At 45.3% G+C, this 10,611-nt stretch overlaps 1 protein-coding gene and 1 non-coding gene across 4 annotated transcripts in view; both read left to right on the top strand.

The window, feature by feature from the left end:
* The first annotated feature begins 211 nt into the window (after window positions 1-211).
* Window positions 212-10,611, top strand: part of Elf1 (E74 like ETS transcription factor 1) — a 92,934-nt gene continuing 82,534 nt past the window's right edge. For 2 of the 3 annotated variants that reach the window (XM_076930682.1, XM_034497360.2), the window contains exon 1: window positions 212-355. The gene's annotated coding sequence lies outside the window, so the exon portion shown is untranslated. The remainder of the gene's footprint in view (window positions 356-10,611) is intronic. The other variant, XM_034497362.2, reaches the window with a different exon arrangement.
* Window positions 386-457, top strand: Trnae-uuc (transfer RNA glutamic acid (anticodon UUC)). The gene has a single exon. It is a non-coding gene; the product is annotated as a tRNA-Glu (tRNA).

Raw genomic sequence — 10,611 nt, 5'->3', positions numbered from 1 at the left:
CCAGAACCTCCACTCTCGAGCTGGCTCGGGGCCGAGAGGCTCGACCGCCTCCCCCCAACCCCCGCCGCGCGCAGCTGTTCCCACAGACGGCGCCGCCCTCGGCTTTGCCGGCTTGCCCGCTCGCTCTGTGACCGGGGAGCAGCCGGGACCTGACGGCTGAGAAAGAAAGGCGCAGCCGCCGACTGCGGCGGCGCGCGGGGCTCTGGGCTTCGGGCGCGTCGGCCCCGCTCCTCCTCCCCGCCACGCCCGCGCGCTCTGCCGAGCTCGTGCCCGCGCGTGGGGCAGCGGCCGCGGGGGCGGCTTCGGCTCGAGTCGTGCAGAGTTGCTGAGCGGTAGCATCACTGATGCTAGTCAGGTGGGTCACGGCAGTGCTCGTAGTAGCGCTTCCCATATGGTCTAGCGGTTAGGATTCCTGGTTTTCACCCAGGCGGCCCGGGTTCGACTCCCGGTATGGGAACGGCGGAACTTTTTATGCTGTATTCGAGTTTGGACGAACTGATGGTGATTTCTTATGGCTCCGACTTAACTTCTGCGTCGGTGTTCGGCTGAGCGGGCTCGAGGAGGCCGGAGGAGCGCCGGGTGCGCTCGGGCCGGTGCGGGAGGAGTTTCGCTTTCCCCCCTGCTGCACCCCGCCCTCAGCCCGTACTTTTCCAGGCGCTCGGGAGGTGATGATTAACTCGGGCCTCGCCTTATCTCCCCCCGCCCGGGTGCCCCCTCGGCCCACACCCTGCTCCGCCGCCCCCTTCTGACTCGGCGGGCCGGGGCGTGCCCGCCGCGATCCAGTTACTGTCAACAGCGGCTGGAGACCCCTCGGCTCGCCAGCCCCCGCTGCTCCCTATCGCCGGACCCCCGCCGATCCCTGTCGCCGGCCTGGCCCCGGGACTCCTGCCGGTGCACCCGAGCCCGGTCCACCTCCCGCCAAACCGCCTCCCCCCCCCCCCCCCCCAATCAACCCTCTCCTCAAGACAAGGCCTTTGCAGAACGTCTCTTATTTTCCTTCTAACTCCCTTTTCCTCTTGAAAGAACAGAACCGGCTTTCCGCGAGGCTGTTGGGAGCGTCACTGATTAAAAAAAAAAAATCATGGGATGGAGGTGGAGCTTGGAAGACTAGAAAATTAGCCCGGAGACTGGGGAGGGGATGTTACAACAAAGTTGCACTGTACTTTTAAATATAGAAGCCCTGTGTTTATTACAAAGAAGCGGCCCAGCTGTGTCAGCAGCCTGAGCGCCGTAAAGGAAACAAAAGCGTTATCATAAATGCAAGTTGAAATTAGAAAATTGGGGCAGCTGTAATGTTTAGTCTGTTGGGCCTTTGGGCACAAATAAGGAAAAACTGACTCCCGCGGATGAGTTTCTGGTCAGGGCCATTACTGAGCAGAAGTTTTGGTTGGTTGTGTGTTCCCAACATATTTTATAGCCTTGACTGGCACAGCTGGGTTTGAAAATAGCTGTTAATGTGATCTTTGCGATTAGGGATTAATTAGCCTTTCCTCGTAAAAATTAAACCTAGAAAACCCCGTTAGCAAATATTTAAAACATGAGTGTTTATGCATGTCAGGTACCGCCCCCCACCCCAGATGTTTTGAGGTTCCTGCTGTTCAGGCGCTTTAGGTAGGTGGGCAGTGCTGGATAGAGTCCCATTTCGGCTCCAGTCGTTAGCTACGGGACCTTGTGGAGGGCTTTGACGTTAGCGTAGTGGTGCCTTCTAGCTTTAAAGCACTTCATTATATTAAGATGGTTTCTCAGTGTGGCTCCAGATAGCCTAGAAGTCACTAGGAGCCCGAACTGCTGGGGTTTGTGATCCTCCTGCTTCTGCCTCTCAGCAGTGGGATCTCAGGCGTGTGCCTCAAGGGCTGTTTTAGATTCTTTCTGAACCTGAGGGTAAAGTGGGTATGTTCAGACCTCTTCTCATGTACCCCAGGTTAGCCTCAAAGTCTTATGTGGTGATGAAGATAACCTTTGCTCTTGCTCCTCCTGCCTCTTCAGTGCTCAGATCACAGGCCTATGGCACCAGACTAGATTTTTAAAAATGTTAATTAAAATTGTTTATGTGTGTGAACGTTTTGCCTCCGTGTTACCACGTGTGTGCCTGGTGCCCAGGGAGGTCAGAACAGTGTGTCAGATCCTGGTATTGGAGTTCTGGATGGTTGCGAGCCACTGTGTTTGGGTGCTGGGGAGTGAAACCCTCATCTCAGCAGGAGCAACAGATGCTCCAAGCCTCTCTAGTAGCCCTGTAGGTTCTCCATGACAGCACATTTCTTCACAAAGTTTAGATAGATCTTGAATAAATTTAGATAGATCTTGAATAGATAGTGGGACTAGAAATTTTCATTTGTAACTTTCGTGTGTTGTGTCATTAAGAACCAGGCACTAAAGACTTCGTACCAAATAGATACGGAAGAAAAGACTCCTATCCCTGCTTTGTTTAATTTTTGCAAGTATTTGACTGGTGCTAAAGCCTGTGTTATCATAGATGAACAGTAAGTGATTGCAGGTGGGGGTACTGCATATTTTGGAGAGTTTAGGACAGTGGTAGGGTTTTATATCAGGAGGATTCTGCAGACATCTTTGACTCTTTGTTCTGTTTAGTTATTGTTACTTTGAGACTGATTCTTATTGTGACAGCCAAGGTTAGCAGATGTGTTCTGTCACACCCATTTTCCTGCTCAAGATGGCCTCTGTCTAGCTCTGGGCCAGGTGGGAACAGTCAGGCAGGGTCCTAGTTACACTCAGAATTGTTCCTAGAGGTGAGGTGGAGGTTTGGCTCAGGGACTGGCAAAAATGGAGAGTGTTTGCCCTGTACCTTGAAGAACTGGTTGGGTTTCTCCCAGTGGGGAATGTGAATCATAAAACCTGAGGTGGATGGGACTAGGACCAGGAGACTAGGAAGTCGAATTCAGTAGGCAGGCCATGCCTGGAGGGAGCCAGTGGCAGAACAAGAAGAGTGGCAGGAATCTCAAACTTTGTAATTTTGAGTAGATTACACATTCTTTTAATCAAGGATCAACTTTTTATATCAGGGGGGTTCTGCAAACATTTTTGGCTCTTTCTCTGTGTGGTTATTGTGACAGCACAGGTTAGCAGATGGGTTCTGCCACACCCTACTTTGTCTCTGCAAAGCCTGAGTGTGGCTGTAGTATGTGAAAGGAGAACTCTCACTTACTCCAGAAGACTCAGACAATACAGGAACATGCAGACTACTGTGCGCCCGTAGAATTTATGTTCAGGCGTTGAATATTTTCAAATCAATAGAATGGAAAAGCAATTAATTAGACTTTATATGGATGAAGTTTGGGTTTAAATTATGGGAGTGAACTGCAGGTGTCCTTTGCAAGACCTTTATAATTCCTGAATAGTTGGGAAGATATATTTGATAAATGTCTGAAATTTTTTTGTTAGGTTGCCAGCAGCTAAGGTGTTCTCCCTAGACCACGAATAGCTAGCTGTACCAACTGCATGCTAATTCTCTCAGGCCATGTGTTGACCATTGCTCCTGTCAGGTACAGCCAGGAGAGGTGTGAACATTCAGTGGAGCTCTGTGAACACCTGTGTCTACAGAAACGGAAGAGTGGGAGACATGATGACTTAGGCCAGATTCAGAAACCTTCCCACTGCCCTAGGGCCTCTGTCTGCCACCTCACTGCCTCCTGGCCACCATTGACCTCTGGCTGATTCTCAAGTGTGTCTCAGGGTTTTAACACTTGTTCTTCTGCCTCCAACTCTCCTCATCTCAGGCCTGCCTGCCTTTCTCAGAAAGGCCTTCTTTCTGGATACATTAATCAGTCTCTATCTCCTTAGTTACTTTCTGGTTAATTTACCTTGCTTGTTCATTCATGTTTTCTTTCCTTGCTTGCTTTTTGCTGCAAATAACCTGCTCAACCCCCCCCTTTTTTTTTTAAATATAAAAGAATCTTTTCTTCCCTCCCTCCCTCCCCCCTCCCCCCTCCCCCCTCCCTTTCTACCCCTCTGTTTAGAGGACAACTTGTAGAACTCAGTTCTCTCTCTACTACATGGACCCTGGGATCAGACTCCCATTGTCAGCCTTGGCACTGGTACCTTTGCCTACTGAGCCATTTCACTGGCCCTTTCCCAGATTTTAAAAAAAGATTCCTTTATGTGTATGAACATCTTGCTGCATGGATGCATGTGTACCACCGGGGTGCCTGGTGTCCACAGAGGTCAGAGGACGGTGTTGATTTCCTTAGGACTGGAGTCAGGGTGGTTGTGAGTCACTACTGGGTGCTAGGAACTGAACCTGGGTCCTCTTAAGAGCAACAGATGCTGTTAACCACTGAAGCATCCTTATAGGCTCCTCTCAGGTTCCTTTATTTCCTCAGGGTAGTGTGAGGATAAGGGTGTTGTGTAGTGAGATCAAGCCTGCTCAGTTTATACCACAGAGAAGTTGGAACTGCACACACTGTTGATGCAAATGTGCAATGGTACAGTCAATTGGAAAAGTTTGGCAGTTCCTTCAAATAGTAAACAGAATTACCACATGTTCCCCAGAAGTGAAAACATATGCCTCAGTTACAACTTGTATGTAAATGTTTATAGCAGTTTTCCTCATAAGCAAAAGCTGGAAAAGGCCCAAGGATGGGTCAGAGTCTGCTGTGTATCTGTGTAATGGGACACTAGCTGGAGATAAGGCAGTCATGGCAATCCCTATCACAGCATGAACTTTTGAGTTTCAAGCATATTATGCTTAGTGAGAGAAACCAGGTGATAAAGACCACATTGTCCAGTCCTGTATGGTGTGATGACACATGCCTTTAATCCTAGCACTTGGGAGTTAGAGGCAGGAGGGTCTCTGAGTTCTAGGACAGTTGGTCTGCATAGAGTGTAGTACCAGGTCAGCCAAATCCTGTTTCAAAACAGCAGCAGTTTTTGTTTTTTATTCCATTTATATAAAATGCCCACAACAGGCTATTTTTATATTTTACTTGCTTTGAAGTAGAGAAGAGCGGTGGGGGGGGGGCGGGAGGGGGAGGGGGAGGATTGGGTACCTGCTAATGCAGTTATGTTTAGGTACCTGAAAGACTATAAAATTAGATTTTAGTTGGTTATACAACTATGTAAATATACAGAAAAGCATGGAATGGTATACTTTATTTCTTAAGTTGTGTTACGTGTTGGCAAAAACTATTAAAATGGATTAAAGGAAAAAAAGCCTATGGTGTGTTTTATCTCTGAAAATGCTTGCCATTTAGTTATTACCTATCTTAAGATAATGGTGAAATACTTGAGGAGTAAAGGTTTGAATCCTAGATTGTTTTGTTTTAATAATGTAGCACATACTCACGAAGTCCACAGGTAACTGTGACAGTGTACAGTGTGAGAAATGGTCACACTAAACCAATGACCTGAGCACTTAAAGGTCTCTGACTTTCACATCTGGGTCTGTGTGAACAATTACATAGGCCCCTTGTGGGAAGCAGCCTTTGAGTAGGGCACTGCAGGTAGCCAGGCTCCCATGATTCAGACAGGGTGGGAGACAAGGCTTTTAGAGGAAGCAGGCGGGAGCAGAAGCACAGTAACAGCTGTAGCACATTTCTGCGGAAGGGTGGGATAGTAGGGTAGGAATGGGAAACAAGGTTGCAACAATAGATGAGGGTGTGTGGGGAACCACGCTGGAGCTGCGTCTTCCTGGCCCTTTTCAGCCTCTAGGGTTTTTCTAGTAGTCCATCCCTGTACCTGTGGGATGTGGGGTTTGCACCGGTCCTGTCCTGTCAGCAGTGCGACTCTGGGCTGGGGACTTTGACTTTTTCCTTTCCATCACCAGATGTGGAGCATGGCATCTGCAGGTGGTGAAAAAGCATCCGAGTGTCTGAAGACCAGGTTACAAAGTCTGTTGAGAATAGTTCATGCTGGGAGTCTCCTTGATTCTTGACAAGTTTGAGAGGTTCTGGAATTTGGAGCTGAAGGAGTTTGCCTTGCTAGGAAAGTAGATTTCTGGTAATGTGAGCTAATGAGGTTAATTTGATAGCACTGTGCAGGGTCAACTGGAGAGCATGTCTGTGGTTTCCTTCCACACCTTCCCTTGCCAGTTTCTACTGTCACTTTCCCTGGACCAAAGTCGGTACAGTGACTTCTGGGCTCTCCCTTAGTGTGGCTGCAGCATAACAGAAATATAAGGTCCAAAGGCTTGCCTGAAGGAAATCTTTGAGAGGTCAGAGAGTAAATATCATTCAGAGAGGTGGGGAACTGAAGCTCGGATTTGGTTTTCTGACAGACAGGCAGGTTTTGCTCACACCATGGATCACGTTGCTTTTGCACATCGTGAGGTGGGTTGCTTTTTGCACACTTCAAGTATGCTCCAGGAACCAAGTAAAGACTATGACACTGCCACCCTGTGGACATGTGATTTAGCACTTCAGGAATGAAAGGAAAGCCTCATTTATTTGAAATGAGCAATTTTAGAACTGGCTGTGGTCCTTCTACCTTGGTTTGTATGGTCATGCTTATTAAATAGAAAGCCTAAAGCTTATCTTCGGAAGTTTCTGCATAAAGGGAATGCAAATACCGTAGCTGTAAAGAAGCTCTGAAGGCCAGGCATGGTGCCACATGGCTTTAACCTTAGCACTCAGAAGGCAGGGCCAGGTGGATTTTTGGAGTTGAGGCCAGTCTGATGTACATAGAGGGCTCCAGGACAACCAAGGCAACATTGTGAGACCCTGACTTAAAATAAGAAAGACAGAACTGTCACTTTCTACTGTCACTTTCCCTGGACCAAAGTCGGTACAGTGACTTCTGGGCTCTCCCTTAGTGTGCCTGCAGCATAACAGAAATATCAGGTTCAAATGCTAGAAATTCAAGCATGCTTGTCCAGATGGTAAATTTCTTTGCACCAGAAACATAATGAGTTTGGGTTTATTTTATTTTATTGGGTATACATGTTGTTTTAGTATTTTGAGACAGACAGGTTCTGTCTAGCCCAGGCTAGACTGGAGCTAGCTTTGTAGCCCTGGCTGTCCTTGGGTTTGAAGTTACTCTACTGCCTTAGTCTCCTGATAAATAGGACTAGAGGTGAGAGCCACCATTTTGCTCACACTTTGTTTCTTTAAAGTCACTGTGGTATGTGAGGCCTATCTAAAATAGTTTTGTTTTTTAAAACTTGTACTGATTTTTTTCTTGTTCTGTAGTTCAGATACAGTCTGCTTTAAAATTAAAGTGTGGTGAACTGACTTAAAATGAAATCGGGACTGGGAAAGATTCACTTGCCTTCTGCAGCTCAGGGGAAATGGCCTGGGCTGGGACTGTGCAAAATAACTTTCCCAGCAGATGAGTTGTTTACAGCTCACAAAGTCGTAAATGGCGTACGCTTGAATTCCCTGAGGTGTCAGCATGGGTGGAGTGTAAGTACTTAGTGTTGAAATTGTGTAAAGTCTGAGTGGGCTGGAGTGACGTTCCAGGCCAGGGATAGTTAAGTGTTCTGAAATCCACACCAAGGAAGCTAGCTGAAGTAGTCCTTGAATCCTCATCCTTCCCATAAGGCACCTGGCATCTACCTTCGGGACACGACCTGTTACCGGGGTAACTGTACACCTAAGTGTTAATGATTTTTGATACTTAAATATTTCTGAGTCGTTCTCTAAAGTGTGGCACAGTGAACATGCTGACAGGCTTTAAATGCTTGGCTTGATTTAACTTTACCAAAGCAGATGTAGGCTTGTGGGTAACATTTCACAATTCCTTCTGCTAGATGTATGGCTTATATTTTACAACCAATAAATAACTTTTCCTTTCAAGTGAGGTAGATGTTTAAAATTATGAATTTAAGTGAGTAAAGCATCTAGGTGCTTAAGGCAGCAGGTGAATCATGTGAGCTGTGCTGGAGGCCACTGTGGACAACAGATACTGTGGAGCGAGACCCTCCGCTGCCACCCAGTAGGCAAAAGCAAATGCTTGCAGAGGTCTAACATGTATATTGGCATACATAGTTTGAATATTGAATTATTTTGAGGGGTGCAGGAAGCATAAGCCTGCCATGACTCATGTGGAGCTCAGAGGACAATTTATGGTCCTTTTTTGATACCTTTTCCCGTGAGTCCTAAGGGTCGATAATATTAGAGATACATTTATGTTTTCTGCCTTTCTTTACTGACTTTTGCTGCTCTTTTAAAAATTATAAGTGGCACCAAGCTTGCACGTTCAGTTGCTGTTGACCTCCACACCAGGCTGCTCTTGGTGTCTGCTTTTGACCACATGGTGCTTGCTATAGTAGTAAACCCATTTGTTTTCATACCTGTCTTTTTCATCCATGCAAAGAATGAAAGGCTTTTCCCTTTGAAAAGTAATTCTAGCATAGATGGATTGGGATTTTTGTAAGTCAGTAACTATTTAATAAAGCTTGTATATGAATTTTAATGTCTTTGAATGTAAATTACTCCCTGTTAAGGAAACAACATTTATTTATTTAGTGTATATGATCACACTGCAGCTGCCTTCAGACACGCCAGAAGAGGCCATCAGATCCCATTACAGATGGTCGTGAGCCACCATGTGGCTCCTGGGAGTTGAACTCAGGATCTTTGGAAGAACAGTCAGTGCTTTTAACTGCTGAGCCATCTCTCCAGCCTGAAACACCTTTTATTCTAATTTCATTTTCATTTTATTTTGTGAGCGTGTATGTTCCTGTGCATGCCACAGTGTGTATGTGTGGTTCAGAGGACAACTTTTGGAAGTTAGTTTTCTCCTTCCACACTCAGGTCCCCAGGCTTGGTGACAAGTACTCCGTCAATCCCTGACATCTCACAGGACCTTGAGTAAACTATCCTTTATTTAAAAGGTTTTTTTTTTGTTTGTTTGTTTTGGTTTTTTTTTGAGACAGGGTTTCTCTGTATAGCCTAGGCTGACCTGGAACTCACTCGGTAGACCAGGCTGGCCTTGAACTCAGAAATCCACCTGCCTCTGCCTCCCAAGTGCTGGGATTAAAGGCGTGTGCCACCACAACTGGCTCCTCAGATTCTTCTTAGCTGAGTACCTTTTGAATTTAAAAAGTCATTCAAAACTGTCTTAAAATTTTATTTATAGTTTAATCTTTTGTTTAAAAATCTCTTCAGGATTTGGAATCTGGAGGCCAGGAAAATTTTAATAACAGGAAATGTTCATTTGTTGTTCTGTGAAGCCATTTGGACTCTATTTCTGGATTTAATCAAAGGTTTTTTTTTGTTTTTTTGTTTTTTTTTTTACCTTTCAAGGCTACAGTGTTTTTTTTTCTTCTTCTTCTTCTTCTTCTTCTTCTTCTTCTTCTTCTTCTTCTTCTTCTTCTTCTTCTTCTTCTTCTTCTTCTTCTTCTTCTTCTTCTTCTTCTTCTTCTTCTTCTTCTTCTTCTTCTTCTTCTTCTTCTTCTTCTTCTTAATTGTCTGCTTTCCCAACATTTGTTTATCACTGCTATCTCTGCACCAAGGGGTACAGTTCACTCTGCTGACTGGGAAGGATGGCCTTGGTACTATATCCAGTCTGTAGTTACCAGAGATGAAGTGGATGGGAAGGGTCTGATAGGAATGGCCTGACTGCAGGCTAAGCTCTGGTTGATGGCGATGGGCCCTTATGTGGAGGGTGCTGTGAGAGTCTCCTGATGGGAGGCGGAATCCTGGCTTACTTGAGAACTCCAGGCATGCTGCTGGCCACTGGGAAGTTTAGAGATGAGTAACAATGATGTTTCCTCTGGGTTCCCCTTTACAATTCATCTACGCCATGAGTTTACTATCTTTTAAAATTCTGCATTGATAGACTATTTCTTTGCATTATCAATACCTACTAGAAATGTTTTTAGTGTATCAAGCACGTTTTAAAGTGTTTAACTATAAAGTTATAAAGAAAAGGCACATTACGTTTGTATAAAAGGTAATTTACCAATGCACACCTTCCAAATTGGCTACTATAAAACAGAAAATAGCAGCAATTGGCAAGGAGAAATTGCAGGCTTTATGTATTATTGCTAAGAATGTAAAATGATTTCCCCAAAAGTGGATTATCTCATGAAGGTATTTGTATTTCTGTATTTATGGCAACACTGGTATAATTAATCCAACTATTAATTCATGAATGGAAAAGTAAGATGTAGTGTGTTCTACTGCACAGAAGAATATCTAGCCCTAAAAAATTCAGACACGTACTATGATTTAATATGGAGAAACCTTGAAAACTTCGTACTAAGTGAGACAACTGCACTTACTTCTAGGTATCTAGAGCAGTAGGCCATAGAGATAATAGACCTGGTGTTTGCTGGGGAAAGTGAGAACTTGTGTAATGTGCATAGAGTTTCATTTTTGAAAGATGGATGGAAAGAATTCATAGGTGGCATAGCAATGTGCATGTGTTAACTGTTGCAGAACCGTATACTTAGAACCGTGGTTAAGATGGCAAGTTGAATGTTAGATATATTTTTGCACAATTAATTTTTTTATTTTTATTTTTTATATGTACAAATGTTTGCATGCCATGTGCATGCTGGTGCCCACAGAGGCGAGAAGAGGCAATGAATCCCTTGGAAGCAACATTACAGGTGTTGTTAACTGCCCTGTGGGTGCTTGGAACCTCCCCAAGAACACGTGCTCTTAACCACTGAACCATTTCTCCAGCCCCACTCCCAATTAAAAGCTTTAAATA

The sequence above is a fragment of the Arvicanthis niloticus genome, chromosome 3 (genome assembly GCF_011762505.2).
Source record: "Arvicanthis niloticus isolate mArvNil1 chromosome 3, mArvNil1.pat.X, whole genome shotgun sequence".
Classification (NCBI taxonomy): domain Eukaryota; kingdom Metazoa; phylum Chordata; class Mammalia; order Rodentia; family Muridae; genus Arvicanthis; species Arvicanthis niloticus.
This window is presented reverse-complemented; position numbering and strand designations above follow the sequence as displayed.